Source organism: Malaya genurostris, chromosome 3, assembly GCF_030247185.1.
Source record: "Malaya genurostris strain Urasoe2022 chromosome 3, Malgen_1.1, whole genome shotgun sequence".
NCBI classification, from domain to species: domain Eukaryota; kingdom Metazoa; phylum Arthropoda; class Insecta; order Diptera; family Culicidae; genus Malaya; species Malaya genurostris.
Window position 1 is genome coordinate 257,769,758 of NC_080572.1, and position 8,845 is coordinate 257,778,602.

At 42.0% G+C, this 8,845-nt stretch overlaps 1 long non-coding RNA gene across 1 annotated transcript; it reads right to left on the minus strand.

The window, feature by feature from the left end:
* Positions 1-6,787: 6,787 nt before the first annotated feature.
* On the minus strand, positions 6,788-8,058 carry LOC131437855 (uncharacterized). The gene is made up of 3 exons (XR_009230838.1): positions 7,784-8,058; positions 7,634-7,731; positions 6,788-7,570 (listed from the first exon to the last, which is right to left on the minus strand). It is a non-coding gene; the product is annotated as an uncharacterized LOC131437855 (long non-coding RNA).
* Between the last annotated feature and the right edge of the window lie 787 nt (positions 8,059-8,845).

Genomic DNA, 8,845 nt, shown 5'->3' on the forward strand with positions numbered 1-8,845 from the left:
AAGGGCTTCGAAAAGTTACAGCTAACGGGAATCGGGACAAACCACCGAAGCAAAAGGCTCCTGGTCTCGGAAAACTCAGTTCCGAGATGGAATTCCCACCACTTCCCGGGACAACAAAATCCCCAAACGTCCCTGAAAATCTATCAGAGAACCAACTAGGTGCTGGACTTATCAAGTTCTCTGATGTTGTGGACTGGATTTTTACAACTTTTAATATTTCTGACCCTCTTAAAAGCATTTTAATTGCTTTCATGCCAACAGTAAAAACATATTTAAAGCAGTTGACTGCAAATTGGCCCCTTCTTTCAGCGATTGTATCCTTCGATGGCTAAATCATCCATCGAGGTCACGGATCTAATCACTGTTTTACAGTGGAATTGCAGAAGTATCATTCCAAAAATAGATTCTTTTAAATTTTTAGTAAATAATCTGAAATGTGACGCATTTGCATTGTGCGAAACTTGGCTAACTTCTGAAATATCCTTAAACTTCCACGATTTTAACATTATTCGCCTGGATCGAGATGATCCCTACGGAGGAGTACTTTTGGGGATCAAAAAGTGCTATTCTTTTTATCGAATTAACCTCCCCTCGATATCAGGTATTGAAACTGTCGCATGTCATGTTACAATCAAAGGCAAGGATCTTTGCATTGCTTCAATCTATATTCCCCCAAGAGCCTCGGTTGGGCATCGGTGGCTCAGTGATATCATTGAGCTCCTTCCCGCACCGACGTTGGTTTTAGGAGACTTTAACTCACACGGTACGGGATGGGGCTGTCTTCACGACGATAACAGATCAGTTATGATCCATGATATCTGCGACAACTTCAATATGACAATCTTGAATACGGGAGAAATGACACGGATTCCTGCACCACCAGCAAGACCAAGTGCGCTGGATTTATCACTTTGCTCGACATCGCTACGGTTGGATTGCACATGGAAGGTAATTCCTGATCCCCACGGTAGCGATCATCTACCGATCGTAATATCAATCACCAGCGGCTCAAAACCATCGAAGACAATCAATGTTTCCTATGACCTCACACGAAATATTGATTGGAATAGCTATGCGACCGCGATATCTGAGAAACTTGAAAGAACACAACAACTTCCTCCGGAGGAAGAGTACACGTTTTTGGCTGGCTTGATTCTCGACACCGCGACTCAAGCTCAGACGAAACGTGTACCCGGCGCAAAAACTAACATCCGTCCTCCCAACCCGTGGTGGGACAAAGAGTGCACAAATTTAAACGCAGAGAGAGCCTCCGCGTATAAAATATTCAGAAAAAATGGAACACCTGATAATTACCGGAATTACGCGGCGTTAGACGTTAAAATTAAGAACTTGATTAGAGCTAAGAAACGCGGTTACTGGCGTCGGTTCGTAGACGGCCTAACAAAAAAAACATCTATGAGCACTCTTTGGAACACAGCCCGACGAATGCGCAATCATAACACAACGAATGAAAGCGAGGAATATTCTAACCGCTGGATATTCGATTTCGCTAAAAAAGTATGTCCAGACTCTGCTCCGGAACAGAAGATCACCCGCGCCGCGACACCAAATACAAACGCAACACCGTTTTCGATGGTAGAGCTCTCACTTGCGCTCTTGTCATGTAACAATAAAGCCCCGGGATTAGACAGAATAAAATTCAATTTGTTGAAAAATCTGCCTGACCCCGCCAAAAGGCGCTTGCTGAGTTTATTCAATAAGTTCCTTGAGGACAACATTGTTCCACATGACTGGAGACAAGTGAAAGTGATATCTCTTCAAAAACCAGGAAAACCAGCCTCCGATCACAATTCGTATCGGCCGATTGCTATGCTTTCCTGTATCCGGAAATTGTTCGAAAAAATGATTCTGTTTCGTCTAGACAATTGGGTCGAGACTAATGGCTTACTTTCAGATACACAATTTGGTTTCCGCAGGGGCAAAGGAACGAACGATTGTCTTGCGTTGCTCTCAACCGAAATTCAAATGGCATTTGCTCGTAAGGAACAAATGGCGTCAGTTTTCCTAGATATCAAGGGGGCTTTTGACTCAGTTTCTATAAATATCCTATCTGAGAAGTTGCATCAGCATGGTCTTTCACCAATTTTGAATAACTTTTTGTACAATCTATTGTCCGAGAAATACATGTATTTCGCGCATGGTGATTTGTCGACAATACGATTCAGTTACATGGGTCTTCCTCAGGGCTCATGCTTAAGCCCCCTTTTATACAATTTTTACGTAAACGACATCGATAAATGTATCAACACATCTTGCACGCTGAGACAACTTGCCGACGACAGCGTTGTGTCCATTATAGGACCCAAAGCTGGCGATCTGCAAGGGCCGTTACAAGATACTCTTGCCAACTTATCCACATGGGCTCTTCAAATGGGTATCGAGTTCTCTACGGAGAAAACTGAGCTGGTTGTATTTTCAAGGAAGCGAGAACCAGCACAACTACAGCTTCAACTAGGGGGTGAAACCATAGCTCAGGTCTTCACATTCAAATATCTCGGGGTCTGGTTCGACTCCAAAGGCACCTGGGGATGTCACATTAGGTATCTGAAACAAAAATGCGAGCAGAGAATCAATTTTATTCGTACAATAACCGGAACTTGGTGGGGTGCCCACCCAGGAGACCTGATCAGATTGTACCAAACAACGATATTGTCCGTTATGGAATATGGATGCTTCTGCTTCCGATCCGCCGCGAACACCCATTTCAATAAGCTGGAAAGAATTCAGTATCGTTGTTTGCGTATTGCCTTGGGTTGCATGCAATCAACTCATACGATGAGTCTTGAAGTGTTGACGGGCGTCTTACCGTTGAAAAACCGGTTCTGGGATCTCTCATATCGTTTGCTCATTCGATGCGACATTTTGAATCCTCTGGTGATTGAAAACTTCGAAAGGTTAGTTGAGCTTAATTCTCAAACCCGTTTTATGTCCTTGTATTTTGATTACATGGCTCAGAATATTAATCCTTCTTCGTTTGCTTCCAACCGTGCTCATTTCTTGGATACTTCTGATTCTACTGTGTTTTTCGACACATCCATGAGAGAAGAGATTCGTGGAATTCCGGAACACGTACGCCCTCGAGTGGCCCCTAATATATTTTATAATAAATTTAGAACAGTCAACTGTGAAAAGGTGTTTTACACTGATGGATCAAACATCGACAGGTCCACAGGCTTCGGCATCTTCAATCAAAACATCACCGCTTCTTACAAACTCAGTGATCCGGCTTCAGTTTACGTCGCAGAATTAGCTGCTATTCAGTACACCCTCGAGATCATTGAAACATTGCCCAAAGACCATTACTTCATTGTCACGGACAGTCTAAGCTCAATAGAAGCTCTCCGGGCAATGAAGCCAGGAAAGTATCCCCCATATTTCCTGGGGAAAATACGGGAACACTTGCGAACTTTATCTGAACGGTCTTATTCAATATCGTTAGTCTGGGTCCCTTCGCATTGTTCCATTCCGGGCAATGAAAAGGCAGACTCATTGGCTAAGGTGGGCGCACTACAAGGTGACATTTATGAAAGACCAATCTGCTTCAATGAATTTTTCAGTATTTCTCGTCAGAAAACTCTCGAAAGTTGGCAAACTTCATGGACGAATGACGAACTGGGACGATGGCTACACTCCATTATCCCTAAGGTATCGACGAAACCTTGGTTCAAGGGGATGAACGTGAGTCGTGATTTCATTCGCGTTATGTCACGACTCATGTCAAATCACTATACATTCAACGCACATCTCCGGCGTATCGGGATCGTGGAGAACGGGCTCTGCACCTGTGGCGACGGTTATCAGGACATCGAGCATGTCGTGTGGTCGTGCGTAGAGTATCGCGACGCCAGATCGGAGCTATTGGAATCCCTCAGGGCCCGAGGTGTACCGACTGAGGTTCCGGTTCGGGATGTGTTGGCGAGTCGGGATAGTTCATATATGCTTCTGATATACCAGTTCCTCAAACACATTAATATACAAGTGTAATCTGTTACATCTTGCTTAGAAAGTTCCTCCTATTTATCGACGTTATTTCAACTGTGGCTAAGAATTATTTTCACCTGCAGGTTCGACACTAACTTCCGCCGATTATCCCGATTCCTCATCTGTCCACCATCTTCATCGGAACTAACAAGATCCTTTTGCTGTCACTAACCTTTTCGCTTCCCCCCTCCCCGTCTCTTCTCCATCTCGATGTCAACTAATTAGATCTCTGTCGTTCTTAGTCATTTCGTTCCCATATCCCCATTTTACTTCGTTTTCCGCAATATTTACTTCTCTATATTTTTTCGTTATATTTACATCACCATCATCGCCCACGGAAGGTCGCTCTAGTCATGCGGGCCACCCGCCGGGTATTCGTAGCCTGGGGGTGTTTCCCGCGGACCCACACGGACCGAGGGATGCGGCCAACGTCATCTGGAAGACTCATGATATTTTCCATCCACCGGCCGGTGCCGATCGCCAGCTGAAGGTTGGATCTGCCAAAGTCGACCACTGCGACCCCAATACAACATTATCCAATCATACTATCCTAGTTTTAAGTTAGTCATTAATAAAATTAGAAAAAGTCCTTGGCACCTTAGAGCTAAAGCAGTGTGCCTTAAAAATAATTATATTATTGAATAAAAAAAAAAAAAGTTACAATAAACATTCTGACACACAAATATTACGAAATAACCAGTATAGTTCTTAATGTAAAATAATGGTAGTTTTGAAAAGAACCTTTTATGAAGGCGTTCGTGATGCAGAGTGACGAGTTGAGTTCAAATTCCGATGGATACCGCTGACTTTCGTTTTCTATTTCCAGGATGACCTGTTGTCCGTGAATGCGATATGTGCTCTGTTGGAGTCTCCTGCTTTTCCCGCGTGCGGTAACAAGCTTTGTATTTCGCTTGGAAATTCTTCGATCGCACCATAACACGATGACAACGACAGTCAAATTCGAAATGAATGGCTTGAATGAATGGTCGATGCTATGTATTTTATATAGCAAATCTGCAGAAAGTTTACTACAAACTACAACTGGTTGAAAAATGGGCCGTATACAGTATAGTGAAGTAAAATTTCGCATAATTCTTTGGGTATAAAATTATGGTTCTAAATGGCACCTTAGAGAATTGTGATGTCGATTATTTCATTTCAGATTTCAATATTTTAGAAAAAAGATACTATCAAAATGCTGTACGGCATTAATTTCTGGCATCCCAGAAGAGCCAAATTGTATAATATTCTAGAATATTAAACACTGATTGGATATAAACGATTTTAAACACTGTTGCGAATTTAGAACTGTGAAAATTGCAAAAAACTGATCAAATTATCTTAGATTTGCACAACACTGATAATTTTTATTTTCGATTTACAAAGAAGCAATCTTTATAGTTCTTTAGGTAACATTTAGAGCCATTAGAAGGGTTGTTTTAGCATAATGTTCCACATTATTGTCCATTTTCCGTTGTATTTTGCTCCAATGCAAACGACCACCTACAGGATGATGTAATCGATCTTTTTCGAAGGGAAACTGGCTCTGCGAATTGAGCGTTCATGGTTTTGTACAACGCTAAAGATCTGCTCCACCTGACGACCGAAGTCCAAATGATAGCACGACCTAAGCGTTTGAGGTTTTAAAGCACGCAAAAGGTCTGCCCTCATTGCATCTGCTCCACACGACGACTGAAATCCTAATGAGAGTTGCGACCTGAGGTTTTGAGGTTTTTAACCACGCAGAAGGTGCACTCTCCGAAGCTGCTGGTTGATTATATCATTCTCACGACATCCACTTCCACAAGAAGAAATGATCGATTTTCGACCACTGCTCTACTTTTATAAACAGTCAGTTGAAGATATGTGCTTGACTACCTCAAAATCGTCGTCCTTGCGCGAAAAAACCCAAGCGAAAGTAAAGAGTTATTCGTGTTGTTTTGAAATTTTGAGAAAACTTAATTTTTGAGTTGTTTGTGGTTATCTCACACTGTTCAAAATATTATCCTAAATTCGTGATCATATTTTTGATGAAATAGTGAAAAAATTATGTTGCTGTCTTTAATACAAGTCGAGATATTCACGACTAAGTTCTGCTCATGCTTCCTTATGGCTAATTTTGAAAAGGCACCCCATAGTAAAGTAAGTAGTAACCTCTGTGTAATATCCAAAAGTGTTACATAAGTTGTGTAAGCTTTGCGTCTGCTTAGCGGTTTAAGTTGGACTGCTAGGCGGAGATGGCAGTTCTACTTGAACTGCTTTAAGCACTGACGAGCCGAAGGCGAAACGCAAAGAAAGTTGATATTTTGTTATTTCTAGAGATCAACTGACGAATTGATTGAAAAAGAAACGACTGAAGAACTGAATGCTACTCCGAAAGCTCTGCAATTCACTTTTCTATTGTTGCCCAAACGAAGCACGTTTGCTGATGTCGTTTTCGATTAGCTTGTCCATAAAAGACGTCACGCCGCAAGAGGATGTTTCACAAAACGTGACCTTTTGTGACAGAGGGAAGGGGGGGAGGGTTGTTGGAATGTGACGTTCAATATTTTCAAAGAGCGCTATTTTGAAATACCTAATTATATTGCTGCTTTGCCCTATTTCCTGAAAAAATCTCCACAATAAACGTTTACATTCTATAGGAAAACGTGTATTTTTTGACGTAAAAGCTTCTTCTTGTAAATTCGGAAATGAATGATGCAGGAAATCAAACCCTGTGTTCGTGTTATTTCCATTAATTAAACTCATTATAAAATATATAAATTTCTTTCCTCTAGGCGACGGAAAGCCAACTAGCCCAAATAAAATCATTTTGTGTATCGTTTCATATTGCTTATATATTTTCGAGCATGTACTCCAATCTACTTTTCCGCCTCCTCACTTTCTTTCTCTAAACCTAAAGCACTTCTTTCGCTATCCAGCTCTACACATTTCTATTACCCTGACTATCATTTTCCTACGCTATCATCTTCCATAAACTCACAACAAATCTTTTACTCACGGTACCGAAGCCTTGCTCACTGGACGATCGAATCCCTATCGTCCTTATCCGACCGATGTCATTGTCAGCACTGCCAACAACTATCGTCCGAAGCTCGAAATCGCTCAGTCCACAATCCCGCTACGGCTCTTACTCCAATATTCTGCGCGCAACGCAACGGTAATTAAGCCGCAAGCGCCTGTCTGGTCGGAGATCGATCCGCGACGAATACCAATTACTCTCCGGCTTGCGATCAGCAAATCACTCACTATCAGTGCGATGACGTCACGCTCGCACCCAATCTTATCGCACCAATCAAAACTCCTGTGTCTCGCACGAGGCCACTATTCCAAACGCCTCCGTCGGAAATACGATCGATGTCGGTGTGTGACTCACGATCTCGGCTAATCAATCCGGCTTCCAGAACCACAGTGTAATAATTTCGGTTCCTCCTCGTGTTCTGCCGTGTAGTCGCGCTTAACCTCCAAGTAGAAGGGAACCGTCCACGTTGAAGATGGTTGGACCAAGATCTAGTCAGTCGTCGATGACTGATTCCGCAGAATAGGATGAAAAGGAAAAACAAAAACCCTGGAATGGCGAACCAGATGAGTTCTGCCTGCGTGCCTTTTAATTTGCTTAATTTTGTCTCACCCTTTTGGGGTTTCCAATGAATGTGTCTGGCGTCTTTCTCTTCCGCACTTTGTATGTTCGGGTCCGTGTGCTCCGTGGCGGGGAACTTCTCGATCCGGCTATAAAGACTAGCGTCACTTTGGGCTTAAGATGACCAAAGTTTGCACATACCTTTTGTTTCGTCGTTCCGATTTGCTGACGACACACTAAGTCTCTGCAGTTCTGCTGTGCAGCTGCGGGTGTTCCCGCATGCGTGTTTCTTACACGGATGCTCAAGTCAGAAAGACTGTTCCAATTCCTTCTCTCTTATTTTGTGCTTTTGACAGTTATCCGGAAGAAGGTATCCGTTGGTTCGAGCTGCGTCTGCCAAGGGAGTGGTTCGTAGCTGTGCAGTGAGGCCAGTACTGCTGATTTGTGTTTTCAACTATCCTTCTAATTTAAATGTTTTTTCAGTGCATGCTTATCGTATATTCACAAAAATAATTCAAACGCTACATCATGTCAAAAAGCGTTTTATTGAGTTTATTCAAAATAGTGCATCATCATAAACATCATCATCAGCATCAACCAGCTGGAAGTAAAACGTCGCTCTAATCACTACGTGGTGTGAAATATTTATGTAAACTAATTTGCATGGAGCATTGCTATTGCGTAGAGAATGCTGTCAATTTAACAATATCAACGTGATTACTTATTATTTTCATGAAACTTTCATCTAGCATTTATTTCTTTTAATCTATTATTCATTTTACTGCGAATGAAACAACGGTTGCAAAATCGAGCCCGGGATGCATCAAACGAGAATATATGTTGAAACTACGTAAACCGTACCGTAACGAAACCGATATTTTCCCCAACTCTGTTGATAAGGAGTGTTAAAAGAGCCTTTCCCAAATATACAAAATTGACAATGTTCCATGATTTTGGAAAAGTGTCTTGACACGCATTATCCTTAGTTATAAATTCCTGTCGAATTGCTGTTGTTACTAATTTTCACACCCCTCAGCGGGGGATCAACGATTTCAGACGTAGATCAAGTCATGTCTTATCTTGATCATATGTGATTTTCCTCCACCAAGATCAAAGCTGATCGAATCATCAATTCAACTTACATGAATCAAGAATCATTTTAGCTCATAATCACTACCAATTTTGTGTGACGGAAGATCAGTACCGATTTTGATCGATGTGATTTAAAGATCACTGATCAACTGACCTTGAAAAAATCAGATC